Genomic DNA, 20,086 nt, shown 5'->3' with positions numbered 1-20,086 from the left:
ATATCCCGCTGAATTTGAATACAATACATTGGGCCAAATAATATTTTTGTTGTTGTGGTGAACCATAACAATGAGGAAAACATCTAGTAAGGGACGCGGATGTGGACATGGTCGTGGTGGTGTTAGTGGACCCTCTGGTGCTGGGAGAGGACGTGGCCGTTCTGCCACATCCACACGTCCTAGTGTCCCAACTACCTCAGGTCCCAGTAGCCGCCAGAATTTACAGCGATATATGGTGGGGCCCAATGCTGTTCTAAGGATGGTAAGGCCTGAGCAGGTACAGGCATTAGTCAATTGGGTGGCTGACAGTGGATCCAGCACGTTCACATTATCTCCCACCCAGTCTTCTGCAGAAAGCACACAGATGGCGCCTGAAAACCAACCCCATCAGTCTGTCACATCACCCCCATGCATACCAGGGAAACTGTCTCAGCCTCAAGTTATGCAGCAGTCTCTTATGCTGTTTGAAGACTCCGCTGGCAGGGTTTCCCAAGGGCATCCACCTAGCCCTTCCCCAGCGGTGAAAGACATAGAATGCACTGACGCACAACCACTTATGTTTCCTGATGATGAGGACATGGGAATACCACCTCAGCATGTCTCTGATGATGACGAAACACAGGTGCCAACTGCTGCGTCTTTCTGCAGTGTGCAGACTGAACAGGAGGTCAGGGATCAAGACTGGGTGGAAGACGATGCAGGGGACGATGAGGTCCTAGACCCCACATGGAATGAAGGTCGTGCCACTGACTTTCACAGTTCGGAGGAAGAGGCAGTGGTGAGACCGAGCCAACAGCGTAGCAAAAGAGGGAGCAGTGGGCAAAAGCAGAACACCCGCCGCCAAGAGACTCCGCCTGCTACTGACCGCCGCCATCTGGGACCGAGCACCCCAAAGGCAGCTTCAAGGAGTTCCCTGGCATGGCACTTCTTCAAACAATGTGCTGACGACAAGACCCGAGTGGTTTGCACGCTGTGCCATCAGAGCCTGAAGCGAGGCATTAACGTTCTGAACCTGAGCACAACCTGCATGACCAGGCACCTGCATGCAAAGCATGAACTGCAGTGGAGTAAACACCTTAAAACCAAGGAAGTCACTCAGGCTCCCCCTGCTACCTCTTCTGCTGCTGCCGCCTCGGCCTCTTCTGCTGCTGCCGCCTCGGCCTCTTCCTCCGCCTCTGGAGGAACGTTGGCACCTGCCGCCCAGCAAACAGGGGATGTACCACCAACACCACCTCCGTCACCAAGCGTCTCAACCATGTCACACGGCAGCGTTCAGCTCTCCATCTCACAAACATTTGAGAGAAAGCGTAAATTCCCACCTAGCCACCCTCGATCCCTGGCCCTGAATGCCAGCATTTCTAAACTACTGGCCTATGAAATGCTGTCATTTAGGCTGGTAGACACAGACAGCTTCAAACAGCTCATGTCGCTTGCTGTCCCACAGTATGTTGTTCCCAGCCGCCACTACTTCTCCAAGAGAGCCGTGCCTTCCCTGCACAACCAAGTATCCGATAAAATCAAGTGTGCACTGCGCAACGCCATCTGTAGCAAGGTCCACCTAACCACAGATACGTGGACCAGTAAGCACGGCCAGGGACGCTATATCTCCCTAACTGCACACTGGGTAAATGTAGTGGCAGCTGGGCCCCAGGCGGAGAGCTGTTTGGCGCACGTCCTTCCGCCGCCAAGGATCGCAGGGCAACATTCTTTGCCTCTTGTTGCCACCTCCTCCTTCTCGGCTTCCTCCTCCTCTTCTTCCACCTGCTCATCCAGTCAGCCACACACCTTCACCACCAACTTCAGCACAGCCCGGGGTAAACGTCAGCAGGCCATTCTGAAACTCATATGTTTGGGGGACAGGCCCCACACCGCACAGGAGTTGTGGCGGGGTATAGAACAACAGACCGACGAGTGGTTGCTGCCAGTGAGCCTCAATCCCGGCCTGGTGGTGTGTGATAATGGGCGAAATCTCGTTGCAGCTCTGGGACTAGCCAATTTGACTCACATCCCTTGCTTGGCGCATGTGCTGAATTTGGTGGTGCAGAAGTTCATACACAACTACCCCGACATGTCAGAGCTGCTGCATAAAGTGCGGGCCGTCTGTTCGCGCTTCCGGCGTTCACATCCTGCTGCTGCTCGCCTGTCTGCGCTACAGCGTAACTTCGGCCTTCCCGCTCACTGCCTCATATGCGACGTGCCCACCAGGTGGAACTCCACCTTGCACATGCTGGACGGACTGTGCGAGCAGCAGCAGGCCATAGTGGAGTTTCAGCTGCAGCACGCACGGGTCAGTCGCACTACAGAACAGCACCACTTCACCACCAATGACTGGGCCTCCATGCGAGACCTGTGTGCCCTGTTGCGCTGTTTCGAGTACTCCACCAACATGGCCAGTGGCGATGACGCCGTTATCAGCGTTACAATACCACTTCTATGTCTCCTTGAGAAAACACTTAGGGCGATGATGGAAGAGGAGGTGGCCCAGGAGGAGGAGGAGGAGGAGGAGAAAGAGGGGTCATTTTTAGCACTTTCAGGCCAGTCTCTTCGAAGTGACTCAGAGGGAGGTTTTTGGCAACAGCAGAGGCCAGGTACAAATGTGGCCAGCCAGGGCCCACTACTGGAGGACGAGGAGGACGAGGATGAGGAGGAGGTGGAGGAGGATGAGGATGAAGCATGGTCACAGCGGGGTGGCACCCAACGCAGCTCGGGTCCATCACTGGTGCGTGGCTGGGTGGAAAGGCAGGACGATGACGATACGCCTTCCACAGAGGACAGCTTGTCCTTACCCTTGGGCAGCCTGGCACACATGAGCGACTACATGCTGCAGTGCCTGCGCAACGACAGCAGAGTTGCCCACATTTTAACCTGTGCGGACTACTGGGTTGCCACCCTGCTGGATCCACGCTACCTTACTTCCTGCACTGGAGCGTAATAGGAAGATGCGCGAGTATAAGCGCACGTTGGTAGACGCGCTACTGAGAGCATTCCCAAATGTCACAGGGGAACAAGTGGAAGCCCAAGGCCAAGGCAGAGGAGGAGCAAGAGGTCGCCAAGGCAGCTGTGTCAATGCCAGCTCCTCTGAGGGCAGGGTTAGCATGGCAGAGATGTGGAAAACTTTTGTCAACACGCCACAGCTAACTGCACCACCACCTGATACGCAACGTGTTAGCAGGAGGCAACATTTCACTAACATGGTGGAACAGTACATGTGCACACCCCTCCACGTACTGACTGATGGTTCGGCCCCATTCAACTTCTGGGTCTCTAAATTGTCCACGTGGCCAGAGCTAGCCTTTTATGCCTTGGAGTTGCTGGCCTGCCCGGCAGCCAGTGTTTTGTCTGAACGTGTATTCAGCACGGCAGGGTGCGTCATTACAGACAAACGCAGCCGCCTGTATACAGCCAATGTGGACAAGCTGACGTTCATAAAAATGAACCAGGCATGGATCCCACAGGATCTGTCCGTCCCTTGTCCAGATTAGACATTAACTACCTCCCCTTAACCATATATTATTGGACTCCAGGGCACTTCCTCATTCAATCCTATTTTTATTTTCATTTTACCATTATATTGCGAGGCTACCCAAAGTTGAATGAACCTCTCCTCTGTCTGGGTGCCGGGGCCTAAATATATGCCAATGGACTGTTCCAATGTTGGGTGACGTGAAGCCTGATTCTCTGCTATGACATGCAGACTGATTCTCTGCTCACATGAAGCCAGATCCTCTGTTACGGGACCTCTCTCCTCTGCCTGGGTGCTGGGCCTAAATTTATGAAAATGGACTCTTAGAGTGGTGGGTGACGTGAAGCCTGATTCTCTGCTATGACATGAAGACTGATTCTCTGCTGACATGAAGCCAGATTGTCTGTTATGGGACCTCTCTCCTCTGCCTGGGTGCTGGGCCTAAATATATGCCAATGGACTGTTGCAGTGGTGGCTGACGTGAAGCCTCATTCTCTGCTATGACATGCAGACTAATTCTCTGCTGACATGCAGCCAGATTGTCTGTTACGGGACCTCTCTCCTCTGCCTGGGTGCTGGGCCTAAATATATGCCAATGGACTGTTGCAGTGGTGGGTGACGTGAAGCCTCATTCTCTGCTATGACATGCAGACTAATTCTCTGCTGACATGAAGCCAGATTGTCTGTTACGGGACCTCTCTCCTCTGCCTGGGTGCTGGGCCTAAATATATGCCAATGGACTGTTTCAGTGGTGGGTGACGTGAAGCCTGATTCTCTGCTATGACATGCAGACTGATTCTCTACTGACATGAAGCCAGATTGTCTGTTACGGGACCTCTCTCCTCTGCCTGTGTGCTGGGCCTAAATATATGCCAATGGACTGTTGCAGTGGTGGCTGACGTGAAGCCTCATTCTCTGCTATGACATGCAGACTAATTCTCTGCTGACATGAAGCCAGATTGTCTGTTACGGGACCTCTCTCCTCTGCCTGTGTGCTGGGCCTAAATATATGCCAATGGACTGTTGCAGTGGTGGCTGACGTGAAGCCTCATTATCTGCTATGACATGCAGACTAATTCTCTGCTGACATGAAGCCAGATCCTCTGTTACGGGACCTCTCTCCTCTGCCTGGGTGCTGGGCCTAAATTTATGAAAATGGACTCTTACAGTGGTGGGGGACGTGAAGCTTGATTCTCTGCTATGACATGAAGACTGATTCTCTGCTGACATGAAGCCAGATTGTCTGTTACGGGACCTCTCTCCTCTGCCTGGGTGCTGGGCCTAAATTTATGAAAATGGACTCTTACAGTGGTGGGTGACGTGAAGCCTGATTCTCTGCTATGATATGAAGACTGATTCTCTGCTGACATGAAGCCAGATTCTCTGTTACGGGACCTCTCTCTTCTGCCTGGGTGCTTGGCCTAAATTTATGACAATGGACTGTTGCAGTGGTGGCTGACGTGAAGCCTGATTCTCTGCTATGACATGCAGACTGATTCTCTGCTGACATGAAGCCAGATTCTCTGTTACGGGACCTCTCTCCTCTGCCTGGGTTCCGGGGCCTAAATATCTGAGAATGGACTGTTCCAGTGGTGGGTAAAGGGAAGCCAGATTCTCTGCTATGGGACCTCTCTCCAATTGATTTTGGTTAATTTTTATTTATTTAATTTTTATTTTAATTCATTTCCCTATCCACATTTGTTTGCAGGGGATTTACCTACATGTTGCTGCCTTTTCCAGCCCTCTAGCCCTTTCCTGGGCTGTTTTACAGCCTTTTTAGTGCCGAAAAGTTCGGGTCCCCATTGACTTCAATGGGGTTCAGGTTCGGGACGAAGTTCGGATCGGGTTCGGATCCCGAACCCGAACATTTTTGGGAAGTTCGGCCGAACTTCTCGAACCCGAACATCCAGGTGTTCGCTCAACTCTAGTCACCACCTCACACCGAGAAGCCTCTCACAAGACCAATAGAGAGATCTGTTTGTATACAGTAGTATTGTTATAAGTAATCCTGTCTTTCTATATTGCCTACCTTACTGCTAGGTTTCCATACTCTCACTCTTAGCGCAATGTCTTCTAACCCGCTTCTTAGCGCTTAATGTTCCTCTAGTTCCTCCCTGCGCTATGACTTGATCTCACCCGTCCGTCGCGTATATTAGGGCGTTAAACGATCTCTTAAACGGTCTACAGACCAAGTTACCCCCACTAGATCTAGATCTAGACATTACGTACTATGTCTATGTTTGTACCCTATGTTTGTTCACTATGTTATGTTTTATTCCCCTTTTTTTCCCCTAACTCAAGGTACTCGGCTTCATTGTCAGACAGGATCGTCTTTGCCTCACGGGCGACACCTATGGTGCAAGAGATAAGGGTCCACAGTGATTCCAGTGCGTCTCCTGGTGGGAGGCTGCCACGGCTCAGAGGTAAACTCGTGCATATAACACACTATGGCTGACATCTCAGTGGCCTCTTACAATGTCAAGGGCTTTGACCCCCCTTCCAAACGGAGCCAAGTCTTTGCCATTCTGAGAAAAGCCGGGGCGGGGGTGGTGTTTCTCCAGGAGACGCACTTACGCTTCAATCGCTACTCAGACATGAGGTTTTCACATTACTCGAATTGGTACCACTGCGGGAGTAATTCCTCAGCCTCCTGTGGAGTTAGTATAGGGTTTCAGAGGAGAATCCCCTTCAAATTTATAAGCCAGAGTTTGGACCCGGAGGGCAGATATATTTTTCTTAAGGGTTCTATAGGGTCACAGGTATACACCTTTGTCAACCTATATGCCCCCAACACCTGCCAACGTCGTTGGTTCTCTGACATATTTCCCATCATAGAGGCTTTTAAGGAAGGTATAGTTATTGTTGGAGGTGACTTAAACGTCGCTCTTTGTCCCCAACTAGATATCTCCACACATAAATCCGCTCACTCTAAAAACTTCCTAAAAAATATAAGGAATACCCTTTGGGATCTACACCTAATTGATGCCTGGGGGTCCCTTAACCCAAATACCTCGGACTTCACATTTTTCTCCTTGACACACAAAACATATCACAGATTAGACTACTTATTCATCTCTAAAGAACATTTACATCTGTGCAGAGAAGCATCCATAGGTGCAATTCACATCTCAGACCACTCCCCAATCTATCGCTCAGTTAAGGCCCCCAGATTGACACCTTCGTGTTTGAACTCGCGCTTAAATGAGACGCTACTAGGATTCCAAGATTCGGTAGACCGGATTTCCAAGCAAATTACTGAATATTTTTCCCTCAACAAGGGTCCTGATGTATCGGCTAACACACTCTGGGACGCCCACAAGCCTGTAGTTAGAGGGCATTTTATTAGCTTGGGCACACACCTCACAAGAGAGAGAGAGAAAGAGAAATAGATGACACCCTGAAAAACATTCAGCTACACGAGTCCAATCATAAAACTCAACCCTCTGATGCTCTCCTTCAGACGCTATCTGAATATAGGGCAAAACTTAGATCCCTGTTAGCCGCTAGAGCAGCCAAATATCATATGAGTTCACAACACAAATTCTTCGCACACGGAGATAAGGCCACCAAGTTTGTAATGAACATAATTAAGGGGAGGAGATCTTCAAACTTTGTTCACCAACTTTCAACACAGGAAGGGACCCCCATCTTCTCAGTCGAACAGATTGCCGCCCAATTTTGTTCCTTTTACAATGACTTATATAACCTGCCCTCTTCATTAGCGTCTGAAGATCGCGCCACTGCGATCTCTTCCTTTTTGGAAACGGCCAAACTCCCTAGGATTAACCCTGACCAGGAGTCATGCCTAATAGCCCCCTTCTCCCTAACTGAATTAAAAGATGCAATGAACCAAATGCCGTCAGGGAAAAGCCCAGGCCCGGACGGTCTACCGTTGGCCTACTATAAAACATTTCAGGCAACACTCCTCCCTCACCTCTTAGATGTGTGTAATCAGACTCTTTTTTTTTTTTTTTTTTTGAATTTCAAAGTGCTTTATTGAAATCAAAGAGATATAACAAATGGAGGTTACAAACCTCGCAGTCAATGACAGTTAGACACCAGTAACCAATAACAATGGCGTCACAGAACAAAATGACAAGCGAAAGTGGCAGTATCATTACAAGATTACGTATCTGTCAAAAAATATCTTGAACATTATTGTATAATAGAGTAATCATGGATGGATTGGTATGGGTGCGGAAGGTAGGAGACTTGCACTGATTGAGGATGCGAATCTTGAAATGCTTATTTGGGTCAAAAAGGTCACAATTTGAGGAAGTTATGATTACAACTCATATAAACCAAAGAGTTTCAGATTAGAGATAGAATAGAGATTAGAGATGGAAGAGAGACAGGTCATTGAGGCTCCTGAACGTCTTCCACTCCTTCCACACTCACATAAAGCTTTGAAAGTTCCTTAGTTCCCAAGAGGAGATTTCTTCAAATCTATGGATTTGGTCTACTTTTAGAAGCCATTGGTCAACTGAAGGAATTTCAGTAGAGAGCCAAAGTCTCGGGATAAGAAATCTGGCAGCTGCTAACAAGTGCTTAAAAAGAGCTATATTAGTGATCTTCTGTCCGGACGGAAAGACGTTCAGGAGGGCTATTTCCGGGGAAGGGGCTAAATATGCCCCGCAAACGTGATTAGCTATCTGGAATATTTTCTCCCACCACTTAAAGAGTTTAGGGCATTTCCACCATATGTGAGTAAAGGAGCCTCTGTCTGACAGACATCTCCAGCATCTATCACAACCTGAAACCGAGTATCTGGAGACAATATCCGGAGTTTTGTACCATCTGGTCATAATTTTATAGGCGTTTTCTTGAATACGTACGCATCTAGATGACTTATGCGGAGATAACAGTATGGTGGCAGTTTCTTTGTCGGTAAAGGTTCGGTTTAGTTCTTTCTCCCAAAGGCCAATGAAAGATGGTAAAACATTAGAAGTATGGGATCTGAATCGACTGTATAACTGCGATATGGTCTTTGTGGGGCCTAATGAATTGTCTATCAGACTCTCAAACCACGTTAAATCTCCCACCGAAATGTGTAGGGACAGGTATGTATTAATAAAGTAAATTGGGTTATTAAGCGTACGGGAGTGAGGGATTGCAAGACTCTCTCTCAATTTATTCAAAGAAAAAGGAACGTTGTCAATGAGTAGGTCCCTCAATCTAATGTCGGAATTTCTGAGGTGCATGGGCATGCTGTCTTGTAATACATTAGGAGCAGTGCGTAGGACATCCCCTACCCGTAGAAGAGGTGAGGGAAAGGGAACATGAAGGTGGGTAGATTGGAACCATTTCCAAGCATTATAAGTAGCCTTAATTATAGGGGTTGCTTCTGAGGGAAGGGGGGAAGACATCTGTGTCCCAGAAGAAGCGCTCTAAAGGATGAGTTAATTAATGACTGTTCCATACGGACCCAGGATTTGTGAGAGGGGGCTCTCAACCAATCCAAGGCTCTGGCCAACAGAACGGCTTTCCCGTATAGTTCCGGATCTGGAAGGGCAATTCCTCCCAAGATTTTAGGTCTATTTAGGGTTGTGTACGAGAGACGAGCTTTCTTTCCCATCCAAATAAAAGCGCTAAATAGTGAACGAAGAGAAGTGTAGTATGAGGAAGGGATAGGGATAGGGAGCACCTGAATTAGATAGGTCAATTTAGGTAGAACTAGGGAAGTGAGTAAATTTTTTCTGCCAAACCAAGATAGAATCGGCAAATCCAAATTTTTAAGGGATGTAGAGATATGGCTCAGGAGGGGTAAATAATTTAAAGCGAACAGCTGGGAAGGATCATTGCTAATTTTAACCCCTAGGTAGGTTAAGTGGGGACTTGACCAATTAAAAGGTGATTCTCTTTCCAGTCGTTTTGCCAAGCAACGGGAGAGGCCGGTTTGAATAATTAGGGATTTACCATGGTTAACTTTGAAATTGGACATTTTACCAAATGAGAGCAACAGCAGGGTTACTGATCATCAACAGTAAATCGTCGGCAAAGGCCGCCGCTTTATGTTCCTGATCCCCCAGATCTACCCCTCTTATGTCTCTATCTGATCTGATGGTTTGCAGAAGGGGTTCCATGGTTAAAACAAAGAGGAGGGGGGAAAGGGGACAGCCCTGTCTAGTACCGTTCCTAATAAGAAAGGGAGAAGAAATAATATTATTGACCGAAATGGAGGCAGAGGCCTTTGAGTACATGGCTTCTATGGCAGAGAGGAAAGGGGTCGGGAATCTTTGCGAGGAGAGAACTGCATGCATAAATGCCCATTTAACCCTGTCGAAAGCCTTCTCAGAATCTGTGCTGAGAAGGACTAAAGGCAGGGATTTCTTCTTCGCGTGAAAGAGAATATTTAAGACTCTAGCGGTGTTATCCTTGCCCTCTCTCCCCCTAACAAAGCCAGTTTGATCTCTGTGGATCAGAGAAGGCAAAATCAAAGCTAGACGATTTGCCAGTAATTTGGCTAACAGTTTAAGGTCAATGTTAAGGAGAGAGATGGGCCTATAGCTAGGGCAAAGTGTTGGGTCCTTACCCTCTTTGGGGATTAGCACAATGTGAGCTTTGGTCATGTCACTAGATAGAGGGGTATTAGATAATGTTTGGTTAAAGAGAGGAATTAGATGAGGAATAAGGGTCTCTTGAAATGTTGAGTAGTATGATATAGGTAGGCCATCTGGGCCTGGGCTTTTCCCTTTGGGGGAGCTACGGATAGCCTCTAGAAGTTCCTTTGGTGTGAAGGGAGAAGCTAGCATTGTTCTATTTTCCTCAGTCAGAGAAGGAAGATGTAGTTTCTCTAAGTAGGTAGAAAGAGGAGATGAGGATTCGGAGGTGGCAGGAGGGGAAGAGTGGGTGTCTGTTATATAGGGATTCATAAAAATCTCGAAATTGCGATGCAATTTGTTCAGAGTCAAAGGCATGAGAGCCCGAACTAGTTGTAAGTTTGTGGACAAAGTTGCTTGACCTCCTCCCCTTGACCCTGTTCATCACAAATCTCGAGGCCTTATTCCAGTGGGCAAAGACCTTGTGTTGTGAGTTGAGGTAGTACTTTGCTGAGATAGAGTTAAGAAGGTCTTTAAGAGAGCGTCTATATCCATTTAACTCTTCTAGGTGAGACTTGAGTAGGGAGATTTTATGTGTTTGTTCTAGTTTGGTGATATTCACATGTAGTTCATCTATTTGTTTGTTCCTCAATTTTTTAAGGTAAGTTCCTATACTGATAAAATGGCCTCTCACGACCGTCTTGTGGGCATCCCAAAGGGTCTGGGCAGAAGTTTCTGATGAGGCATTTAGATCAAAATAATCTCCAAGGGCTGTCTCAATTTTTGACCTGGCTTCAGGATTACCTAGCAGTTGCTCATTCAGCCTCCAAGGTTTAGGGGTTTTATTTATTCTTGGAGGAGTGAGGGTCAGGTAAATAGGGGAGTGATCGGATAGTAGGATGTTACCTATTTTTGTGTCTTTACAATATTGCAGGTGGTTTTTAGAGACAAAAAGGTAGTCCAGACGCTGATACAAGTCATGAACTGTTGAGTGAAAGGAGTAGTCTTTAGCGTCTGGATGAAACGTTCGCCAAACATCAATAAGATGAGCTCTCCACAACTTCGAAGTCAGGGAACGTACCGCTGACTGGGAATGTGCGGATTTGCCAGAAGAAGAGTCCAAAAGAGGATTCATTACTAGGTTGAAGTCTCCTCCCATCACCAAGGTTCCTTCCCCAAATTTGTTCACTTTCTCTAAAATGTTTTTTAGCCAGGGAATTTGTTTCTTGTTAGGAACATATACGTTAATAAAGGTGTAGGTGTGTTGGGCGATTTTTCCTTTCAGCATTAAGAACCTACCCTCAGGATCCAGAACCTGGTCTAAGTGCTGGAATTGGACTCCCCTCTGGAGTCCTATACTGACCCCTTTTGAATTGGAAGAGCTAGAACCGCTGTGGTACCATTGGGAAAAATATGAGTGTGAAAGATTGGGGAAATGTCCCAGCTTCAGGTGCGTTTCCTGAAGAAAGACCACCTTTACCCCCTCTCTTCTCAGCATTCCAAATATCTGGCCCCTTTTAGCAGGCGAGTTAAAGCCTCTTACGTTGTAAGATGCTATCTTAAGGTCATCCATCTGGGATACGAGAGGAGAGAAATTTCGTGCAAGTTATGTGCAGATGGACAAGTTTAGGCTCATAATAACAAAGACCCATGATCAGAGTTGGGGATAAGTCAAACCTTCGTTGTGCAGCCCATACCAAAGCCATCTTTCTGAAGTCTTCAGGTGACGCGGTAACATTACGAACATGGTAACTAAAAGAACAATAGAAAAACAAAAGACATAAGCAGTATTTCTGCAAAGACATAACTCAGTGTAGGGTGGAATACGGGTAAACCCTTTAAGTACAGAGCTTTACCAAGGAAGCATCAGACTAGTATCAGAGGAAGGGAACAAACCCGCTCTACCGACCTAAGCAATGGAAAGCTCTAAGAGAATAGGGGCTGGAGACTGGAGGAGAGCAAATGTGTCAGCTTCTCCACTACATAGGTTAAGGACATCCTCCTAACAGCTTCTAAGTCGTATGCTGCTATGTAGTGGAGAGGAAACAAGGATGGGGGGGAGTATAGGGTAAGAAAAAGGAAGGGGGGAGGGGGAGGGGAAGGGAAAGGACTAGGTTGGAGGGGGGATACTTAGGCAAACATCTAGAGATAGTACAATCGGTTATTGTAACCTGAATACTTATACTTATAAGCAAGAGAGATCAAACATTCCCTCAATCACTTTCTTGAAACATAGAACAGGTGTAGAGATCATCCTGCATAATAGACTCCAAATGGATCAAAAAGAGTCCGTGGAGAGGCGTCGCGGAGTAATGGAGTTGGTTTTGCTTTCTCTGACGCTGGGATTTAGGGGTCCTCCTGGGTTCAAAAAGCTGTGGCTTTGGAACATCTGGCAAGGATGCGACATCTTGAATTAAGTCCCAGTTCTCAATTTCCATGTTAGGAATCTCAAGATGTTGGAACATTTGATCCAGGTCAGCGTGGGTTCTGATGGTGATCCTGCTCCCGTTGTATAGAAACGAGATGCCAAAGGGGAAAGTCCATCTATAGGTGATCTTCCTTTGGATGAGCCACTCTGTCAGGGGTTTAAGCACCTTGCGTTTTTTCAGTGTGATCGGAGCCAAGTCCTGGTACACATGGATGCGATAGTCTCTGAATAGAACTTCCGATTTCTTCCTGGCGCACTCCAGCACAGCTTCTTTATCTTGGAAGTTTAGGAACCGGCATATTATATCTCTCGGCGGTTCAGCTGGTTTCGGTTTAGGTCTGAGGGCCCTGTGCGCTCTCTCTATTATCGGGCTGGGATATTCGGGGCCTAGCAGTTGCTCACACAAGGCCTTTATCGCCTCCGGTATTTCTGAGGCTATGATCGATTCAGGCAAGCCTCGGAACCTCAGGTTGTTCCTTCTGCCCCGGTTCTCTTGGTCTTCTAAGGCCGCATAAACGTTATTCAGGTGAGATTGAACCATTTGTAAGCTTGTAGAAGCCGCCGCCTGGAAGTCTAGCGCAGCGTGATGCGCCGTCTCCAGATCCTCTACCCTGCCCCCGATATGTTTAATATCTTGTCTCATGGAAGAGACTTCACTCACCAGTGGTACCAGGGCCTTGGTGAGGACCGACTTTAGGTATTTCCTGGAAATGGGGAGGTTTTGGCATCCGCCCGCTTCTTCTGAATCACTGTCTCTTCCCTCTCAGTTTATGTACTCGTCTTCGGGTGCAGCCGCGGGCGCCATTTTAGTTTCTTTAGCGACGTGAACTGCCGCCGCTTTTTTGATGAACTTATCCATGTCCCCGGAGGTATATATATATATATATAAAAGATTGCTTCTGGTGCTGCGGGGTATCTCCCTGTCTCGGGTTGCCTATTTTGACCATGATCAGGTCGGTATAGCTGGCGTAGGCTGCGATAAAGCACTGTATGTCAGACGGAGCTCAGACACACACCACCATCTTCCTCAGGCGCTAGCTCCGCCCCCCCGTAATCAGACTCTTAAGGGGATCCCACTATCAAGAGACATGACAGCGGCACATATTACTCTCATTCCCAAAGAGGGGAAAGATACTAGATTGTGCTCTAATTACAGGCCCATCTCCCTCCTAAACATAGACCTTAAGCTCCTGGCCAGGATGTTAGCCAACAGACTTGCTATCATCCTTCCTCACCTTGTACACGGAGATCAGGTAGGCTTCATCCGCAACAGAGTGTCATGGAACCATGAACCAGACGTACAACAAGTGATGAGTGGAAATAAGAAGGCTTTATTGAAAATAAAGCTGTAAGGCAAAAGTCCAAACGGATGGCTAAACCGAAGCAGGGTCTTGCGAAACCAGAGATCAGGAACCAGAAGGGTAGTCAGATGAAGCCAGGATCAGGAATCAGCAGGGTAGTCAGACGAAGCCAGGATCAGGAACCAGAAGCAGCAGCAGTCTTAGAAGCATGTGAGCACAGGAGGACCAAGCAAGAAACTGAAGCCACAGACCTCCTATATATATGAGCTAGGCATCCAGCTCCTCCCAGTGGGAAGGAGGAGCCGCAGGGTGGGAGGCTACAAGAAAACCCAGAAACCAAGATGGCCGCCAGCACATGTCAAACGAAGGAGAACAGCAAGGAGGTAAGACCATGACAGTACCTCCCCCTCAAGGGCCCCTCCTCCGCGGAGTAAGGAACGGTTTCTGAGGGAAGCGTGCGTGGAAGGCTCGGAGCAAGGCAGGAGCATGGACATCTGCGGAGGGAACCCAGGAACGCTCCTCTGGACCATAACCACGCCAATGGACCAAAAACTGCACCCGGCCGCGGACCAGGCGTGAGTACAGGATATTGCTCACCTCATACTCCTCACGATTGCCCACTTGGACCGGACGAGGCCGAGGAATCGAGGAAGTGAAACGATTACACACCAGTGGCTTCAACAGGGAGACATGAAACACGTTGGAGATCCGCATGCCAGGAGGAAGCGCAAGGGCATAGGCTACCGGGTTTACCCTGCGAAGCACTCAGAAGGGACCAACAAAGCGAGGCGCCAGCTTGGGAGTGGGCACTCGAAGGTTGAGGTTGCGGGTGGACAACCATACGCGGTCTCCGACCTGGTAGGAAGGAGCGGGCGCTCGTCTGCGATCAGCCTGGAGTCTCTGGCGCTGCGCAGAGACCTCAAGGGACCTCTGGATCTGTACCCAAGAAGCACGTAGGACGGAAAGGTGATCCTCCACAGCCGGAATATCCTGGGGAGAGAATACCTCCGGTAACACGGCAGGTTGGAACCCATAATTGGCCATGAAGGGAGACGTCCCAGAGGAAGAGTTCACCGCCGTGTTCCTGGCAAACTCAGCCCAAGGCAGGAGGTCAACCCAATTGTCTTGGTGATCGGAGACATAGCAACAAAGGAATTGCTCCAAGGCCTGATTGGATCGTTCTGCGGCCCCATTGGACTGAGGGTGTTAGGCCGAGGAGAAAGAGAGATGAATCCCCAACTGGGAGCAAAAGGCGCGCCAGAACCTGGACACAAACTGACTCCCCCGATCCGACACAATCTCCTTAAGCAAACCGTGCAACCGGAAGACCTCCCTGGCAAAAATCGAGGCCAACTCTTGTGCAGAGGGTAACTTCTTGAGAGGAACACAGTGGCACATTTTGGAAAACCGATCCACTATCATGAGAATGACCGTATGGCCTCGGGATGCAGGGAGGTCCACAATGAAATCCATCCCCAGGTGTGACCATGGACGCTCCCCGGTGGCTATGGGTTGCAAAAGGCCCAACGGAAGGTGCCGAGGGGACTTACTCTGGGCACAAACGGAGCATGCCGCTACATATGCGGCGATGTCGGAACGTAGAGAAGGCCACCAGAACAGACGTGAAACAGCCCAGGACAGCTGATTCTTTCCAGGATGCCCCGCGGCCTTGGAGTTATGGTAGGTTCGCAACAACCGAGTGCGCAACTCCTCAGGCACAAAACACCTGCCGTTGGGTCTCCCAGAGGGAGCACCAGATTGAGCCGCCAAAATCTGCTCACCCAGGGGAGAGGTCAGGCTGGTGCGAATGGCGGCCAGGATCTGATTCGGAGGTATGACCGAAGTCGGAATCGACTCCTCCCCGGACAGCTCGGAGTACTGCCGTGATAAGGCATCCGCTCTGATGTTCTTGGAACCGGGTAGGTAGGAGACCACGTAATTAAAACGTGACAAGAACAGAGCCCATCTGGCCTGACGTGGTGTCAATCTTTTGGCCTCAGAGAGGTAGGTCAGATTTTTGTGGTCCATCAGGATGAGAACCGGAACCACCGAGCCCTCGAGCAAGTGCCTCCATTCTTTAAGGGCCTGCACGATGGCCAATAACTCCCTGTCACCAATCTGATAGTTGCACTCCGCGGAAGACAGTTTCCGGGAGTAAAACCCACAAGGAAGCAGAGGACCCTCCGGTGTTCTACGCTGAGACAGGAGGGCGCCTACTCCCGTCTCAGACGCGTCCACCTCGAGGACAAACGGCAACCCAGGGTTGGGATGCGACAGAATCGGAGCCGACACAAAGGCGGACTTTAGAGCCTCAAAAGCTCGGATGGCCTCGGGCGGCCAGACCTGGGGATTACTGCCCTTCCTGGTCAGATCCGTGAGAGGCTTGGCTAGCATGGAAAAGTCCCTGATGAACTTCTGATAATAATTGGCGAAGCCCAAAAAGCGCTGCAGGGCACGAAGACCACTGGGCTGGGGCCACTGTAAGACAGCCGAAACCTTCTCAGGATCCATGGAGAACCCCTCAGCGGAAATGATGTAACCTAAGAAGGTTACCTGGGATCGGTGAAATTCGCATTTCTCAAGCTTACCGAACAGCTTGTTCTCTCGTAACCGTTGCAACACTTGTCTGACATCCAGAATGTGGGCCTCCATGGATTCAGAATATACCAAGATGTCATCCAAATAGACCACCACACACTGCTGCAACAGGTCACGGAAAACATCGTTGATGAATTCCTGGAAGACTGCGGGCGCATTGCACAACCCAAAGGGCATAACCAAGGATTCATAATGACCGATCCTGGTGTTAAACGCGGTCTTCCACTCATCGCCCGCCTTGATCCTTACCAGGTTATATGCCGCCCTCAGGTCGAGTTTGGTAAAGACCGTGGCCCCTTTGAGGCGATCGAACAGCTCGGAAATCAAGGGTATCGGGTAAGCGTTCTTGATCGTGATGCGATTGAGACCCCTGTAATCGATGCAAGACCTCAATTCACCGCCCTTCTTTTTCACAAAGAAAAATCCAGCCCCTGCCGGGGACGAGGATTTGCGAATGTGTCCGCGTGAAAGCGCCTCCCTCACGTACTCCTCCATGGCCTCCGCTACCGACAGTGGATAGACTTTGCCACGAGGAGGAGCGGCACCAGATTGTAACTCTATGGCACAATCGTATGGGCGGTGCGGAGGTAGGGCAACCGCACGCACCTTATCGAATACATCCCGGTACTCCTCGTATTCAGGAGGCAACAGAGAGTCCGAGGAAGAACTCAGCAACTTGACAGGCCCATGGATGCAACTAGCCCCACACTGCGGTGACCACGAGAGGATCTCGGCCGATTTCCAATCGAAAGTCGGATTATGCTTCTGGAGCCAGGGGTACCCCAAGACCACCGAGTAGTGTGGAGACGAAATAACCTGGAGACAGACCGACTCTCTGTGAACGGCACCAATGGCCATCCCCACTGGAAGGGTCTCATGAGTCACGTGTGGCGGCAGAAGGGGTCTGCCGTCTATCGCCTCAAGAGCCAGTGGGGAACCTCGAGGCTGCAGAGGAATGGAATTGGCGGCAGCGAACACACTATCAATGAACAAACCACCAGCACCAGAGTCCACCAACGCCTGGGTCGTCACCGAGCCCCCGACCCAGGAGAGGACAACAGTAATCAGTGGTTTGTCAACACGGGAAACCGGGGACGAGGAGACTCCACCCAAGATCTGCCCCCGACAGGATCTCAGGTGCGAGCGTTTCCCGGACGGTTCGGGCATGCCAACCGAAAATGCCCACCGAGACCACAGTACATGCATCGGCCCTCGCGTCTCCGGAGTACCCTCTCCCCCTCGGACAGGCGAGCAAACCCCAGCTGCATGGGTTCTCCCCCAGACAAGTCATCCCCAGGAGGCGTGGGAGGAGAGGGAGGCACGGGTAGGACAGCAAACGTAGGTGCCAATCTGTTAGAAGGCCTCCGCAGGCTCTCCTTAAAGGAAGGTCTCTCCCTGAGTCTGGTGTCAATCAAAATCAGGAAAGAAATAAGAGACTCGAGCTCCACTGGTAGGTCCTTAGCTGCAACCTCATCCTTCAAGGCATCCGAGAGACCATGAGAGAAAGCAGCGACCAGAGCCTCATTATTCCAGCCCACCTCTGCTGCCAGGGTACGAAACTCAATGGCGTATTCAGCTACGGATCGTGAACCCTGTCTGATGGACATAAGGAGCTTCGCAGCAGAGGCAGCACGAGCCGGCACATCGAATACCTTCCGAAGAGAAGCAACAAAACCGGAAAACTCGGCAACCACCGGATTGTTGTTCTCCCATAAAGGGCTGGCCCAGGCCAAGGCCTTGTCCGAGAGCAGCGAGATCAAGAAGCCCACCTTTGATCTCTCAGTAGGAAAGGCATGTGGCAGCAACTCGAAGTAAATGCCCACCTGGTTAAGGAAACCTCGGCACTGAGTTGGCTCTCCCCCAAAGCGCTGTGGAAGGGGGGCAGAACCGGTCATACCCCGAAACACCGCAGGCGCAGCAACAGGTGTCGGGGTAGACTCTGGCGCAACAACCGGAGCGGCAGTAGGAGCGGGCCCAGGAGCGACAACCGACCCATCGGCAACGGAAGCTAAATGAGCCGTGCGTTCAAGCAGGGTTTGCAACGCCACAGCGAACCGACCCAACAGGTGATCCTGCTGATCAAGTCTGGCAACCAGCGTAGGTAGCGAGGATGGCCCTGTACCGTCAGAATTCATGGCTTGGTCCTAATGTCATGGAACCATGAACCAGACGTACAACAAGTGATGAGTGGAAATAAGAAGGCTTTATTGAAAATAAAGCTGTAAGGCAAAAGTCCAAACGGATGGCTAAACCGAAGCAGGGTCTTGCGAAACCAGAGATCAGGAACCAGAAGGGTAGTCAGATGAAGCCAGGATCAGGAATCAGCAGGGTAGTCAGACGAAGCCAGGATCAGGAACCAGAAGCAGCAGCAGTCTTAGAAGCATGTGAGCACAGGAGGACCAAGCAAGAAACTGAAGCCACAGACCTCCTATATATATGAGCTAGGCATCCAGCTCCTCCCAGTGGGAAGGAGGAGCCGCAGGGTGGGAGGCTACAAGAAAACCCAGAAACCAAGATGGCCGCCAGCACATGTCAAACGAAGGAGAACAGCAAGGAGGTAAGACCATGACACAGAGAAGGGAAGGATAACACTTCAAGGGTTATTAATACCCTCTGCCATGCTAAACGACTTTCCTCTCCTCTGCTTTTACTCAGCACGGATGCTGAAAAAGCATTTGACAGAGTCAACTGGTCATACCTAAGGCACGATCTGGCGGGATTTGGCCTACCTGACCCCTACATCAAGGCAGTCTTCTCGATGTATGAGCATGCGACAGCCTCAGTCCTAGTTAATGGCACCATATCACCTTCCTTTGCCATTAGGAACGGGACGCGCCAGGGCTGCCCCCTATCCCCTCTCCTATTCATCCTGGCCTTGGAGCCTCTCTTGGCGAACATTAGATTGGACCGGGAGATTGGGGGTCTATGTTTGGGAGGCAGGGAACAAAAGATTGCCGCCTTTGCGGATGATGTTCTTGTAATGACAACTAACCCAAAAACATCCCTCCCTAGACTCCAGACTCACTTTAAGGCATATAGTCTAATGTCTGATTTTAAAATTAATTACAACAAATCCTTGGTCCTTTGCCTGGGTATTCCCCAATCGACCCGACTCCTCCTAATGAAGAACTCCCCATTTAATTGGTCATCCCCTAACATCACGTATCTAGGGATCAAAATTAGCCCAGACATAACAGAGCTTTTCTCCCTTAATTATATTCCCTTGAGGAAGTCTATCTTTGATTCTATTGATAACCTGGCTCGAGCCAATCCAACTCTCTCTTGGTTTGGGCGAAAGAACCTCCTCTCCTCCCTGATACTTCCCAGACTGACATACCTGCAACAAGCTCTCCCTATCTCCGTCCCCAAACATTATTATGTCTCGATAATGAGGAAATTTAGTTCCTTCATCTGGAATGGGAAGAAGGCGAGGCTCTCCCAATCTCTCCTTATCAAGCCCAGAAACGCGGGAGGGATAGGCTTACCGAGCCCGGAGCTATATGGGAAGGCTATTCTTCTCTCTCGAGCACTAGCTTGGTTGAACCCTCCCCAGCACTCTGTAGTGGCTCAGATAGAAATAGATATACTAAACATACCAGCTAGGGCGCTCTTACTAGGTCAGGAAACCGCTCTTCCCGGCCATACGTCCGCATACCCGATTATCCGGGCTACACTGGAAGCGTGGAAGTGGCTGTCACATACATACTGCTCCATCCCTTTCCCATCAACCACCTTGACTGTATCAGACGCACTGAAC

The sequence above is a fragment of the Bufo gargarizans genome, chromosome 3 (genome assembly GCF_014858855.1).
Source record: "Bufo gargarizans isolate SCDJY-AF-19 chromosome 3, ASM1485885v1, whole genome shotgun sequence".
Lineage (NCBI taxonomy): Eukaryota > Metazoa > Chordata > Amphibia > Anura > Bufonidae > Bufo > Bufo gargarizans.
This window is presented reverse-complemented; position numbering follows the sequence as displayed.